The sequence below is a fragment of the Rhinatrema bivittatum genome, chromosome 2 (assembly GCF_901001135.1).
Source record: "Rhinatrema bivittatum chromosome 2, aRhiBiv1.1, whole genome shotgun sequence".
Classification (NCBI taxonomy): domain Eukaryota; kingdom Metazoa; phylum Chordata; class Amphibia; order Gymnophiona; family Rhinatrematidae; genus Rhinatrema; species Rhinatrema bivittatum.
The window spans coordinates 98891660-98907513 of NC_042616.1; the positions used below are offsets into that span (position 1 = coordinate 98891660).

Genomic DNA, 15854 nt, shown 5'->3' on the forward strand with positions numbered 1-15854 from the left:
CCGAAGCCACTTTACCTCTAAGGAGAGACATTACCGCAAGCGCATGGGCCTGTGCATGTACTGTGGCCAATCGGGCCACGCATTCCAAACCTGTCCCATTTGTCTGGGAAACTGACAGGCCCAGGATCTGCAGGAGGACTTTTCCTGGGCCTTACCTCTCCTACTCCTCCATTATCTTTATCTGTATCCCTGCTTTGTGGAGATCTCAAGTTTAAGACCCTCACTCTCATTGACTATGGTGCCGGAGGTAATTTTATTCTGCAGCGCTTCGTCGAACATCTGAGGATTCCTACCACACCAATAGATAAGCCTCTGCTATTGTCATTCATCCATGGAGAACTACTTCCTGGAGGTTTCTTTGATCACCCAAGGCCATTGCTCTGCGCACTGGAGCCCTACACTCAGGATCAATTTCCTTTCTAATGTTGGAAAAAGCCATGCATCCGGTGGTGTTGGGTCTGCTGTGGCTTCAAGACCATATGCCACAATTTAATTGGGCTACCTTGGAACTGTCCCGGTGGGGACCAGACTATCATGGTCGGTGTCTAGCTGAAGTTTCACCGCTCATCTGCATGCCTACCACTCCATCATTACCTGGCTTACTTCCACAATACGCCTCCTTTCAGGATGTTTTCTCTAAGCAAGCAGCTGATGTGCTTCCTCCACACAGAGTTTGATTGTGCCATAAATCTGAAGCCAAACTCTGAACCTCCCAAAGGAAGAGTCTACCCTGTTTCTGTAGCTGAGACCAAAGCTATGTCCACCTACATACAGGAAAATCTACAAAAGGGATTTATCAGCTGGTGCAGGCTTCTTTTTTGTAGGAAACAAGGATGGCACTTTACGCCCCTGCATTGACTACAGTTGTCTGAATGAGATTACCATCAAGGACAGGTACCCCCCTGCTCTTAATATCTGAACTGTTTGATAGACTCCAAGGGGCCAAAATATTCTCCAAATTGGACCTAAAAGGAGCAGTATGACTGACAAACAAATGTGGCAGAGCAGGAACGAAAGAGGAGCCGCTGGAGAGACGGGGAGCCGCTCGCGATCGGAAAGCACACCACTGGCTAAAGGAGATTGTTTTGTTTTCCTTTTTTTTTTTTTTTTTTTAAATAACATTTTATAAAACTGAATAAAAGAAAACACTTCTCTGAAAAAAAGCAGCAGGCTCTGTCCGTCCTCTGTAGGGTGAGTGAGCCGGGACACCCAGTCTCAACCCTGCCAGGCTCCAAGGAGATGAGGGCTGAAGAAAAGGTCCCTGACCCTTAGCCCCTCTGCCTCCAATACCAGGGGGGATAGCCTGCCCGGGACCTGACTACTCCCTGGGAGGCTATAGAGATGAATCTTCTCTCTTTGTTTTTTTATCTACCTTCCAGACTGCAGGTTTTGCACCTCCACCATCTGCTGGAGTCAGAGAAATATTGAAGGACTGCAGGTGGCACCTCATCTTAAATGGCAGTGGCAGTCAAAACTTCTCTGTCTTCATCTGCTGAAGGGGAGGCAAAACCCAGGAGTCTGGACTGATCAGCGTATGTACAGGGAAACCTGATTGGCTAGGTGTATTCTCAGGAATGGGTTGAGAACCCCTGATCTACAATACAGATCAAAGATAGGCAGCTCTAGTCCTTGACTGCTGCATGCTAGATGGGCTTTCAAGATATTCATGCCAAATATACATTTGCATACACTGCCTCTACTCCATGCAAATGCATCTCATGGTTATTCATTGTGGATAACCTGAAAATCCAACAGACTTGCAGCTGTTGAGGACTGGAGCTGCCTATGGCTGGTACAGATGCTTGTATCTGGAAGTTTACCATCCAGAAATTGTCTTCTAAGTGTTAGCAAAAATTTGTATAGTTCCTTCTAATGACTAAGAGCCCAGTCCTAAGTGCTGACGCACATATAATTGTCATGCCCCAACATACAAATTTCACCAGTTTTAAATTTTTTGAAGAAAACAGGTACACAATTACAATTGCCAACAAAAGCCATCACAAACAAGAGAATTCCAGCACTTGAGTTTTACAGGACCTTCTAGTTATTATAAAACTTGCAAGCCTGCCAGAGCTACCAAAATGATGTGAGGTCGGCATCAGAAGGCCTATGAGACTTGAAAATCTAAACATTGATACCCCATAAAGAGATAAATCAAAATGATACAGACATTCAAATATCTGAAAGATATTAATGATGATGTCGAAAAACAAACCTTTTTTGGAGAAAGGCTATTTTATAAAGGGGTCCCCCAACCTGGTCCCTGATCCTTTTCCTGCAGAAATGGGAAGTGGACTGAAATTTCAAGTTCCTATTTTTCCTTTTTATATTTTTGGAAATTGGTGTGTTTACTAGAACAGGAGGGCTGACTCTTTAGCATTTTGTTGGAACCAAAAGGCAGGTGGGGGGAGGTTGACCTGGCCTCCTTGAACTTGTGAAATAATTGACATGGCATCGGAGGGTTTTGAATGGGGTAGAAGCCTGGCCATAGAGGCCATTGTGCCTGTTAGGCCTACAAAATACCCTTTTCTTTTTGTCTATAGGGGACTTAATGGGCTATACTGTTTTGCACATAGCCACTTAACTCTAAAGATAACAGGCTGCACAAAGCCGGATAACTTTAAACCTAATCAGCTATACTAAAAAGAGAGCGGATTAGGTTTAAACTTATCCAGCTAAAAGTAGCTAGCTAATTTTAATCAGGGATATTCAGTGGGATGTTTATCCAGGACAAGCTATCCTGCTAGCCGTCTTACTTGACTATTGCCCCCCAATATGCACATTTTAATACGTGATTTGTATAATGCACAGTCTATTAGTGATGGTAAAGCACAAAATATGCATGCACATTACCGTTATCTTGAGGTAATACTAATTCACGTGCAAAATAACAGGCATATTCAAGAGGACTGATGAGCAGGATTTGGAACCCCCCACCCCCAGCTCTCTATATTCCCCGGCAGAAATCTCCACCCCTCGCTCAAAGCCCGACAAGGCACAAACCACTCTACCCGCCCCTTCACCCATTAAACAAGCAAAAAAACCCTCTTCCAAACTCAATGCCGTCCCTTTTTCCCCGGTGAAGCTACGCAAGCCACACCCCCTTCCCCAAAATGTCCAGTCCGTAGTTATCGAAATCTTCGAAGACGGGTAAGAGCCCGTCTACCTTACAGCCGCCGAAATCCACATGGCGCGCGGGCGCGCGCCGTTCCTGACCCGAACACGAACGATAGTGTTCGGGTCAGAAACGTCGCATGCGCCATTTTGATTTCGGCGTCTGCACCAAGCGGTGGCAGGGGGACTTTTTTTTCTGTCTAAAAATCTAGCGGACGGCGGAACGGTACGTGGGCGCTTGAGTGAGAGAGGCGGTATCTGGCATCTTCCGGCGTCCTCTGGCGGAGTAGGGATCTGTATTGAGGTGTGAGGGACCGTTGTTGACGGAAGGGTTCGAGGTTGGTGCAGAATGGTTTATGCTTTCGGGGGTTCCAGCTTGGAAGTGGGTGTGGGTAAAGAGGGGACCTGGGGACGGGGAATGGGGATGCTCGAGCGGGGTGTTTTCCGGAAGACATCAAGCATTAAGAGGGGAATGAAGGGGAGGGATTACTTCTTGGAGTCGGTATTTGTACCTTGGGGTGCAGGGTAGGGAGGAGGAGTTTGACCCCAGGTTGTCGAGCTGCCCTTGCGGGAGGGTTTCTGGCCTTTGGAGCTGGGGTGGAGCATTTGGTACTTCGGAGTGGGGTCTTATTCGTACTAAACAGTCCTTTTTTTCTTTTTGGAACAGTTAGTGCTGGAAACCTGAGCTGCCAGATATGGAAGGTTGCCATGGCCACGCCGTAACTACGGCCGCACTCTTTTTAGCCTATTATCAGGTGTCAAAACCCAATCCAGATTACCACACAGGCTTGGACTGACTGGTAATTTGTTATGTCGGTTCTAATGCAGCTTAGTAAATAGATCACTAACCAAACATAAATGAGGGTTGTAAACGTGCATATGTTTTTGAAACTTTAACCTGTTCAGAAATAAGTATACTTAATAATCGATGTGAGGAAGTTAATACAGAATGTAAAGATTGTCTAAGCAAAAAAAAGTACTATGTCTGAATTAATCAAATTCTTAATAGAAATAGTATAAAATGTAAATAAAATAATTTTATACATTCATTGGTTTAGTGTATCTGTTTTGGAGATAAGATAAGTAATGACCTAACAGATGAAGCAACTGATGTGAACTACAGTATTTCTCAATCCAAATTTATTTCTGATAAATGGAGCTCATCTTTATTCAATTACAGTTGAGTAAAATATGACAGTGAAATAAAATATCTCATCCAAGGTCATACATTGGTACATTTTTAAAGACTTAGGATCTATATGGGTAAAAACAGATATTACATGAGTAAGAACATAAGAACTTGCCATACTGGGTCAGACCAAGAGTCCATCAAGCCCAGCATCCTGTTTCCAACAGTAGCCAATCCAGGCCATAAGAACCTGGCAAGTACCCAAAAACTAAGTCTATTTCATGTTATCGTTGCTAGTAATATAGCAGTGGCTATTTTCTAAGTCAACTTAATTAATAGCAGGTAATGGACTTCTCCTCCAAGAAGTTATCCAATCTTTTTCTAAACACAGCTATACTAATTGAACTAACCACGTCCTCTGGCAACAAATTCCAGAGTTTAATTGTGCGTTGAGTGAAGAAGAACTTTCTCTGATTAGTTTTAAATGTGCCACATGCTAACTTCATGGAGTGCCCCCCTAGTCTTTCTATTATCTGAAAGAGTAAATAACCGATTCACATCTACCTGTTCTAGACCTCTCATGATTTTAAACATCTCTATCGTATCCCCCCTCAGCCGTCTCTTCTCCAAGCTGAAAAGTCCTACCCTCTTTAGTCTTTCCTCATAGGAGAGCTGTTCCATTCCCCTTATCATTTTGGTAGCCCTTTTCTGTACCTTCTCCATCGCAATTATATCTTTTTTTTGAGATGCGGCGACCAGAATTGTACACAGTATTCAAGGTGCGATATATTCAAGTATTCACCATGGAGCGATACAAAGGCATTATGATATTTTCTGTTTTATTCACCATGTCCTTTCTAATAATTCCCAACATTCTGTTTGCTTTTTTGACTGCCGCAGCACACTGAACCAACGATTTCAATGTATGACACCTAGATCTCTTTCTTAGGTTGTAGCACCTAATATGGAACCCAACATTGTGTAATTATAGCATGGGTTATTTTTCCCTATATGCATCACCTTGCACTTATCCACATTAAATTTCATCTGCCATTTGGATGCCCAATTTTCCAGTCTCACAAGGTCTTCCTGCAATTTATCACAATCTGCTTGTGATTTAACTACTCTGAACAATTTTGTGTCATTTGCAAATTTGATTATCTCACTCGTATTTCTTTCCAGATCATTTATAAATATATTGAAAAATAAGGGTCCCAATACAGATCCCTGAGGCACTCCACTGGCCACTCCCTTCCACTGAGAAAATTGTCCATTTAATCCTACTCTCTGTTTCCTGTCTTTTAGCCAGTTTGCAATCCACGAAAGGACATCGCCACCTATCCCATGACTTTTTACTTTTCCTAGAAGCCTCTCATGAGGAACTTTGTCGAAACGCCTTCTGAAAATCCAAGTATACTACATCTACCGGTTCACCTTTATCCATATGTTAACTCCTTCAAAAAAAGTGAAGCAGATTTGTGAGGCAAGACTTGCCTTGGGTAAAGCCATGCTGACTTTGTTCCATTAAACCATGTCTTTCTATATGTTCTGTGATTTTGATGTTTAGAACACTTTCCACTATTTTTCCTGGCACTGAAGTCAGGCTAACTGGTCTGTAGTTTCCCGGATCGCCCTTGGAGCCCTTTTTAAATATTGGGGTTACATTTGCTATCCTCCAGTCTTCAGGAACAATGGATGAGTTTAATGATAGGTTACAAATTTTTACTAGTAGGTCTGAAATTTCATTTTTTATTTCCTTCAGAACTCTGGGGTGTATGCCATCAGGTCCAGGTGAATTACTACTCTTCAGTTTGTCAATCAGTTCTACCACATCTTCTAGGTTCACCGTGATTTGATTCAGTCCATCTGAATCATTACCCATGAAAACCTTCTCCATTACGGGTACCTCCCCAACATCCTCTTCAGTAAACACCGAAGCAAAGAAATCATTTAATCTTTCCGCGATGGCCTTATCTTCTCTAAGTGCTCCTTTAACCCCTCGATCATCTAACGGTCCAACTGACTCCCTCACAGGCTTTCTGCTTCAGATATATTTTTTAAAGTTTTTACTTTGAGTTTTTGCCTCTACGGCCAACTTCTTTTCAAATTCTCTCTTAGCCTGTCTTATCAGTGTCTTACATTTAACTTGCCAACATTTATGCTTTATCCTATTTTCTTCTGTTGGATCTTTCTTCCAATATTTGAATGAAGATCTTTTGGCTAAAATAGCTTCTTTCACCTCCCCTTTTAACCATGCCGGTAATCGTATTGCCTTCTTTCCACCTTTCTTAATGTGTGGAATACATCTGGACTGTGCTTCTAGAATGGTATTTTTTAACAATGATAAATATTGTTAAATTATATTCTCTATAATATTCTCTAATATATATTCACGCTCTCTCTCTCTGTGTATATGTATATATATATATATATATTTATTTTCTATATATTCTCTAATATATATATATAATATACAATATTCTCTAGCAGGATCCTGCTAGAGAATATTGCTTGAGGCTATTGCACTGCTGGACTATTTAATTTGAACATCTTTGGAGAGTATGATGTGAACATACAAGCTGCACATACTGACATATAATTTGAACAACACCGGAGGGTGTGATTTCAATATACAGGCTGCAAATGATTGAAAAGACCGGACGGCTCGGTGTATCTTTACTGAGCACGTCGACAATGGCTTGCTGATGCAGTTCTGTTTCCTCTCAAAAAAAAAATTTCGTTTGCTGGACTTTATGTAAAAAAAATTTTTTCCTGTTTTGCTGGACTTTATTAAGGAACCATACATTTTGAATACACAATTGAGTTGGCAAACGGTGGCAACTATATGTGATTGTGTTTGGCGTTACCTTTTGTGTTTGTATTATTAAGATCAGACAGGTTCGCAACATTCGCTCTTTGTGATTTGGAAGAGATTTTTTAACAATGACCACGCCTCTTGGACATTTTTTACTTTTGTAGCTGCTCCTTTCAGTTTTTTTCTAACAATTTTTCTCATTTTATCAAAGTTTCCCTTTTGAAAGTTTAGCACGAGAGCCGTGGATTTTGCACACTGTTCCTCTTCCAGTCAAATCAAATTTGATCATATTCTGATCACTATTGCCAAGCAGCCCCACCACCGTTACCTCTCTCACCAAGTCCTGTGCTCCACTGAGAATTAGATCTGAAATTGCTCCCTCTCGTCGGTTCCTGAACCAGATTGCTCCATAAAGCTATCATTTATTCCATCCAGGAACGTTATCTGTCTAGCATGTCCCAATGATACATTTACCCAGTCAATATTGGGGTAATTGAAGTCTGACCCAAAAACACCACAGAGCAGGAGAACTGCACTTCAATAATATCCAAACACGAGAGTGCAGAATAAAGTAAGTCCAAACCACAAGGTAAATCAAAACAGCTCTAAGGAGCCTGAAATTTTTAATTCCTTTTTGAATGGCAACTCCACTGACTTGCAATCACACCATAGTATAGACCGCGTCCCCCGACACGGTCCCGTGTTTCGCCAAGGGCTGCATCGGGGGGGGAGCAACAAGGTTATCAAGGCACTGTAAATAAACATACAAGGGTTAGGACATAAGCTGGACAAAACCGACATATTAATACTATTTCAGATTCAAATAAATCGCATACCTGAATGCAGAGCAGTTTCAAAAATGGCAGGGAGCGCGTCCATCTTGACTGCAGACAGGTATTTAAACCTACCGGAGTGAGCGCGAAACTCAGGTTGACAGGTCACATGGTCACTAGGGGCCAATCAGCTTGGCCCCCGTTCCTGAGGCGCAACTAGCAGTGCATACAGCAAGCAATCTCTGGTGACCCCACACTCTTTATGTGAACAGATGCCATTCCAATTCTCGATTGAGCCCTTTCGGGGCTACTGTATCGAGGCGGAAAATCCACCTCTGCTCAATTCTTCCCAACTGTTCATTATAATTACCACCGCGCGGAGAACGAGGAACAACCTCAATGATGGAGAAGACTAAGTCGGAAAGAGAGTGTGAATGTTGAGCCCAGTGTGTTACTAGGGGTTCATTCTCCCGAGAGTTACGTATATTTGAGCAGTGCTCAATAATGCGTGTTTTTATCATTCTAGTAGTCTTTCCTACATAGATTAAGGGACAAGGGCAAATAATGGTATAAATCACCCCTTTTGAAGTGCAGTCCGAGAAAGACCGGAGAGGAAAAACCTCTTGAGTGAGCGGATTTATGAAAGACGTACAGGTTACAGTGTGTTTGCACATCGTACAACGCCCACAGGGCTGATGTCCAATTGAGGGTGAGGGGACCCTTGGTTCTGGCTGTAGGTCCGCGTGAATCAGTCTATCACGGAGGTTACGGCCCCTCCGAAAGGTGAACCTTAAAGGACCTTGAAAAAGTCGATGCAGAGAGAGAGACTGCCAATGTCTACGAATAATATTCGTAACCTGCCGGCTTAAGACGGAAAATGGTAAAATACAGTTGATAGTACTCTCAGATGATTCAGAGCGTGGGAGAAAAAGAAAATCCCGATTTGCAAAGAGAGCCCGTTTAAAGGCCCTCTTTACTACTGACATGGGGTAACCCCTGGACAAGAACCGCCCTGTCATTAACTTAGCCTGGGACAAGAATTCCACCCGGGTTGTACACAATCTGCGTAGGCGCAAAAATTGCCCAGTGGGGATGTTATGACGTAAATTACGCGGATGACAGCTTTGAAATGAAAGCAAAGTATTGCGATCAGTGTCTTTCCGGTAAATCGTTGTGGTAAACTGGTTTTCATGGACAGATATCACTATATCTAAAAAAGGAATTTGACGTGGATGTATTACAAAATTAAACTGTATATTCGGATCACAGGAGTTAAGCCAGTCAAAGAAAAGAAAAAACTGTATATCGGTACCCCGCCATATTAAAAAAATATCGTCAATGAATCGACGCCATAGGGATATATGCTGAAAGCCATCTGATGGATATACAAAAGTTTCCTCAAAACGAGCCACAAAAAGGCATGCCAGGCTCGGAGCCATTGTAGCCCCCATTGCAGTACCTTTTATCTGTTGGAAAAAAGAATCCTTGAACCGAAAATAATTTTTAGTAAGGGCCAGTTCTGCCAGAGTGGTTAAAAAGGAGGTGGGGACCCGATAAGGGGTTTGACGGTGATTTAAGGTTTCTTCAACAATCCTTAGTGCCTCTACCTGTGGAATGTTTGTATACAGGGAGACTATGTCCAAAGTTACAAAGAAAAATCCGGTAGGTGGAACAGGTGTATTGTCTAGAATAGTGATCAGGTGGGAAGAATCACGAATGTATGATGAAATTTGCGGGACCCAAGGTTTTAAAAATAGATCCACAAACTGTGATAATGGCTCAAGGACTGACCCAATTCCAGCCACAATAGGTCGACCTGGGGGTTTGTCTAAAGTTTTATGCACTTTAGGTAAAGTGTAAAAAACTGGTATTTGGGGAAATTCAGTCACCAAAAATCTAGATTCCCGGGGGGGTCAATATTTTTGCATCTGTGGCCCTTTGGACCACTTCCTTAATGTGGAACACAAGATCAGGTGTGGGGTCACCAGCTAGTGGAAGGTAAAAGGAACGATCATTCAGCTGGCGATAAACCTCTGCCTCATAGTGTTCAATGTCCTGCACCACTAGCCCGCCTCCTTTATCCGCAGGCTTGATTATAATGCTTCGATCGCGTTCCAACACTTTAATAGCATCATATTCACATTTGGTCAAATTGAAACATGTGAAATGACGACTAGACATCAAACTACGGATATCCTGATCAACCAGAGTTTCAAAAGCCGCAATGAGTGGGTCAGTAGTGCCTGGCGGAATCCATCGAGATTTCGGAGACACCACTGAGTCATCTCGTACAGCGGGTGAATCAGCAAAAAAGAGTTTGAGCTTAAGGGCTCTACAGAAACGGTACAAATGTATTTTCAAATCAAATAAATTGCATTGAATCGTGGGCACAAAAGAAAGTCCTTTCCCCAATATCCCCAATTCAACCTCAGATAGAACTCGAGAAGACAAATTAAAGATGGCTAAAGGATCTACTGCCACAGATCTGTTCGCTGTCTGGTCGCTCGGGTTACCCGTTGAGCTTGTGAAGCATTGCCTCTCTGTCGTGAGCGGGGATTTCGATCCTGTCGAGGTTGCTGCCCGGAGTCCAGAGGTTTTTGGCCCGAGTCCAAAAAAGATGAGGCTATAGATGCATAGCGTGTAGATGCCGCAGTGTTCTTGGGGCGTGCCCCAGCCAGTAAACCTTCGCCGCGTACCTGTTTGGGGCGAGTGATAATGATTTCTTCGCCTGAAGAGTCTCCGGACGAGTCCTGGGCAAAAGTCACCTTTCTTTGGGCTTGTTGTTGGCGAGGTTTGGCCATCCATTGGTATACAAAGCCAGATGTATAATCAGTCTCGTCCCGAACAAATTTATTATATTTCACAGCCTTTAAATCGTTTTTAAATTTAACAAGATTGTCATGGAATTCACATAGCTCCCGATCAAAAACCTCAACCGGGGTCGAGGTTTTAATAGTTTCCAAATGAGTAGATAGTTCCTCTTGCAAAGATGTTTGTAAGACTTTAGTTGTTTCTATAATAAGTACCATAAGATCAAAGGAGCACTTATTCAAAATTTGGTTCCACCGGGTAACAAACGTGGGATTATCAGTATGTAGCCGTGGGGCTTTTTGTACTCGAAGTCCTCGAGGAATTCTACGGACCCTGCAATATTCAACCAGGGTTAGAGCATGAAGTTCTGCTCGTGTGAGGCGTTTCTGTAAGTTGATAATGTCTGGCCAGGTGACAGTAGGGGCCTCAAGCGAGGGAGGGTCATCAAAAAATTGCTGATCCGTGAGCACTGCATTAAACTCCGCTTCGGTGTAACTGAAGGTTTGATCGTCGGCTGCCATTAAGGGCTCTAATGACAAGGTAACGCCAGACCCAAAAACACCACAGAGCAGGAGAACTGCACTTCAATAATATCCAAACACGAGAGTGCAGAATAAAGTAAGTCCAAACCACAAGGTAAATCAAAACAGCTCTAAGGAGCCTGAAATTTTTAATTCCTTTTTTGAATGGCAACTCCACTGACTTGCAATCACACCATAGTATAGACCGCGTCCCCCGACACGGTCCCGTGTTTCGCCAAGGGCTGCATCGGGGGGGGAGCAACAAGGTTATCAAGGCACTGTAAATAAACATACAAGGGTTAGGACATAAGCTGGACAAAACCGACATATTAATACTATTTCAGATTCAAATAAATCGCATACCTGAATGCAGAGCAGTTTCAAAAATGGCAGGGAGCGCGTCCATCTTGACTGCAGACAGGTATTTAAACCTACCGGAGTGAGCGCGAAACTCAGGTTGACAGGTCACATGGTCACTAGGGGCCAATCAGCTTGGCCCCCGTTCCTGAGGCGCAACTAGCAGTGCATACAGCAAGCAATCTCTGGTGACCCCACACTCTTTATGTGAACAGATGCCATTCCAATTCTCGATTGAGCCCTTTCGGGGCTACTGTATCGAGGCGGAAAATCCACCTCTGCTCAATTCTTCCCAACTGTTCATTATAATTACCACCGCGCGGAGAACGAGGAACAACCTCAATGATGGAGAAGACTAAGTCGGAAAGAGAGTGTGAATGTTGAGCCCAGTGTGTTACTAGGGGTTCATTCTCCCGAGAGTTACGTATATTTGAGCAGTGCTCAATAATGCGTGTACGATGTGCAAACACACTGTAACCTGTACGTCTTTCATAAATCCGCTCACTCAAGAGGTTTTTCCTCTCCGGTCTTTCTCGGACTGCACTTCAAAAGGGGTGATTTATACCATTATTTGCCCTTGTCCCTTAATCTATGTAGGAAAGACTACTAGAATGATAAAAACACGCATTATTGAGCACTGCTCAAATATACGTAACTCTCGGGAGAATGAACCCCTAGTAACACACTGGGCTCAACATTCACACTCTCTTTCCGACTTAGTCTTCTCCATCATTGAGGTTGTTCCTCGTTCTCCGCACGGTGGTAATTATAATGAACAGTTGGGAAGAATTGAGCAGAGGTGGATTTTCCGCCTCGATACAGTAGCCCCGAAAGGGCTCAATCGAGAATTGGAATGGCATCTGTTCACATAAAGAGTGTGGGGTCACCAGAGATTGCTTGCTGTATGCACTGCTGTATGCGCCTCAGGAACGGGGGCCAAGCTGATTGGCCCCTAGTGACCATGTGACCTGTCAACCTGAGTTTCGCGCTCACTCCGGTAGGTTTAAATACCTGTCTGCAGTCAAGATGGACGCGCTCCCTGCCATTTTTTAAACTGCTCTGCATTCAGGTATGCGATTTATTTGAATCTGAAATAGTATTAATATGTCGGTTTTGTCCAGCTTATGTCCTAACCCTTGTATGTTTATTTACAGTGCCTTGATAACCTTGTTGCTCCCCCCCGATGCAGCCCTTGGCGAAACACGGGACCGTGTCGGGGGACGCGGTCTATACTATGGTGTGATTGCAAGTCAGTGGAGTTGCCATTCAAAAAAGGAATTAAAAATTTCAGGCTCCTTAGAGCTGTTTTGATTTACCTTGTGGTTTGGACTTACTTTATTCTGCACTCTCGTGTTTGGTAATTGAAGTCTCCCATTATTACTGCAATACCAATTTGGTTAAAAAAGTTGAATCCGCCTAAGTTGATTTTTAGCTCCCTAAAAGCATGCATGCACTTTCACAACACATGCACTTTAGTCACAGTACAAAGAGGCACTACCAAGGGCATAACTTATTGAGGGGAGAGCTCTACATTAATTATTGTTTAAAAAATGGTTTGTGATCTTTTTTTGGCTCAAATCGAACCATTTTATGTAAGAAACATAGAAACATGAGAGTAGAAAAAGACCATATGGCCTATCTAGTCTGCTCTTCCAACTACTCAAATTTAACATTTGTTCTGGATCATTTCCTAGCATGTAGCAGATGGACTCAGGACCAGTGGGTAGAGTGAACTCCTGATAGCAGTTGGAGATGGATCAGATTTCAATCTGATGTCAGCCCTAGTACATATACCCCTGCAGGAAGTGCAGCTCTTCAGTATTTTCCGTCTCCATAGCAGTTAGGGACTCTATGCACGCTCGCACAGCGTTAGAGTAATTTTACCAAAGAAAACCAAAATAAGAAGAAATCTTACCTCTACAGGCGAGCCCCGCTCTCCTGTGGTGACACCCATTGGGTCCCTCCCCCAGTTGAGATTTCCCGAGGTGATTTCCGCGATCCCTCGGAGGTAAGCCTCAGTCCGGCAGCCGACTCTCGGCGGGGACCTAGCCCCCGACATTGGGTGAGGCTGAGAGGCAACGGGTGCAACCTCGAGCGCGGCGGTGAAGGTATTTTCCCTCTCCCCCCGCAGCCGGAGACCGCCCGGAACGAGACCGGGAAGCGCCGAGACAAGGTAAGGTAGAAATCTATTTAAAAGCCTCCGGTCTCCGAAGCTCAAGGAGCCGCACAGGTCACCAGCCGGGACCAGTGCCACTGGGTTGATCTGCCCTAGCAGGGCTAGACCCCGGTCAGATCCGAGGGTCCTCCCATGTAGACACCCTCCGAGGTTGTTGCCATATTGTCCGCGTGGTCGCCGTCACCATTTTGCTCTGTTCGCCGCCCTGTCTGCCGTTTCGATCAGTGTACACAAATACCTTGTGCGCACAACATCGCGTGCCCAAGTACCGGGTGCACAAGCAACGCGCATAGCCATGCACTTACTATGCCGGGCGCATAACTTGTGCGCACATCTCCCTGAGCGCACACCAAACATACGCGCACAACTTCGACGCACACCGGAGCACACAAGCCATGGCATCACCGGAAAATAAACTCAAAGCTCAGGGCCTTTGCCCAGCATGCCATGTTAGTACTGCACAGCATGAGGAGGCCACGGCCCTGTGTATACAGTGCGAAGAGGCCCTAGGGAATTCAACTCATGGCCCTCCCCAGCCGGTACCGGGCTCCAGCCTCTCGAGCAGTACGCCAGACCTAGCATTGCACAGCGGGACACCCCCCCCCTCAAACAGGGCTCCCCAGGGACACGGCGCCCTTTAGTCTAGACCCAGCATCTATCTCCTGGGTGGAATTCTTCAAAGGTCTGCATACCTTCGTCCACACGCAACCAGGGCCTCCTATAATACGGCAACGGGCTCCACCAGAGGACCTCAACATGCCGGGACCTTCTATGCCCAGGGAAGTGATCCCACCACCCAGAAGCCCCACCTTCGGGGACACGGACAACTCGGATGAGGATTCTGAACCCCTGGAGGAAGGGGAACTCCCTCCGGGGACAGAGCCCCACCGAATCATGAGACGCTTCTTCACCAAGGACTAGCTTCCAGACCTGGTCACACACAGCTTAAAAGAGCTTGCTGTCCTGGGCACAAGTGCCTCGGGGGAACCTAAGACGAACCCACTATTAGAGGGACTCCATCAGACCTCCCGTCATTTCCCACTATTACAAGCCATCCAGCAACTAATTGACCTGGAATGGGATGCCCCAGAAACTACATTCAAAGGGGGCTGGGCTCTGGCAGCCATGTACCCTCTAGACCCAGCCGCCAAAGATCTGGCATGTCCAAAAGTGGATGCCATGGTCTGTGCGGTCTCGAAGTGCACTACTATCCCGGTGGAGGGAGGAGCAGCACTCAAGGATGCTCAAGACAGATGTCTGGAATCTATCCTCAAACAGTCCTTTGACGTCTCCGTCAAAGGACTGTTTGAGGACGTCACCGTCAGCAGGCTGCGAGCTGTCTTTACAGATCGCGGCCTGCTGTGCCGTGGTGACACGCGCCTGCTTAGCACAGACCAGGAACAATATTCCTGGGGAGGCCCTGGAACCAGCTGTACCATTCCTCGCGGACGCAGCTTCTGATCTGGTACGCACAGCAGCTAGAGGAGTGTCATCCGCCGTGGCAGCCAGAAGACAAATCTGGTTCCGAAACTGGTCGGCCGATGCATCCTCCAAAATGAGACTCACAAGGATGTCTTTCAAGGGAACACTCCTGTTCGGAAGCGAACCAGAGAAACTAGCCAACAAATGGGGCGAGTCCCCACTGCCGCGGCTACCGGAGGACAGAAATAAGAGAAACCAGCGATTCTTCCCCCGAACCTCCAGGGGCAGAGGATCACAGCGCTTCAACCCATATAGAAGCACATATCAAGCGGCCCGCCCCACAGGCCGGAGCCAGTCCTTTCGGAACAAGCACAACAAAAGGGGAGCCAGCTCGGGCTCCGGCCCCAGTCGCACCCCACAATGAAAATCAGCCGACCCATCCAAAGGAAAAAGCCATAGGGGGCAGACTTGCCCTATTCTGCCAAAGATGGGTCGAGATAACTTCGGACAAGTGGGTCCTATCCATCATTCGAGGGGGATATTACCTGGATTTCCACCACCTCCCTCCGGACAAGTTTGTGGAATCTCAGGAAAGGAAGGAGGTGAAAAATGTGCATAGCACATTAAGGAAAGAAAAAAGGAAAAGCCCAGAAGTGTATAAGGCATATAGGGAGGTGGACAAGATATAAGAGCCATGTAGGAGAAGGTACCCTGAAAAGTCCAGAGTGAAAAAAAC

General features: G+C 45.1%; 1 protein-coding gene across 8 annotated transcripts in view; it reads left to right on the forward strand.

Annotated features, from left to right (window-relative positions):
• Window positions 1–3052: 3052 nt before the first annotated feature.
• RNF32 (ring finger protein 32) overlaps window positions 3053–15854 on the forward strand; it is a 170817-nt gene continuing 158015 nt past the window's right edge. For 3 of the 8 annotated variants that reach the window (XM_029588483.1, XM_029588490.1, XM_029588491.1), the window contains exon 1: window positions 3318–3452. The gene's annotated coding sequence lies outside the window, so the exon portion shown is untranslated. Of the gene's footprint in view, window positions 3151–3317; window positions 3497–3781; window positions 3915–15854 lie in introns of those variants that run through there. The other 5 variants (XM_029588485.1, XM_029588484.1, XM_029588487.1 and 2 more) reach the window with 5 other exon arrangements.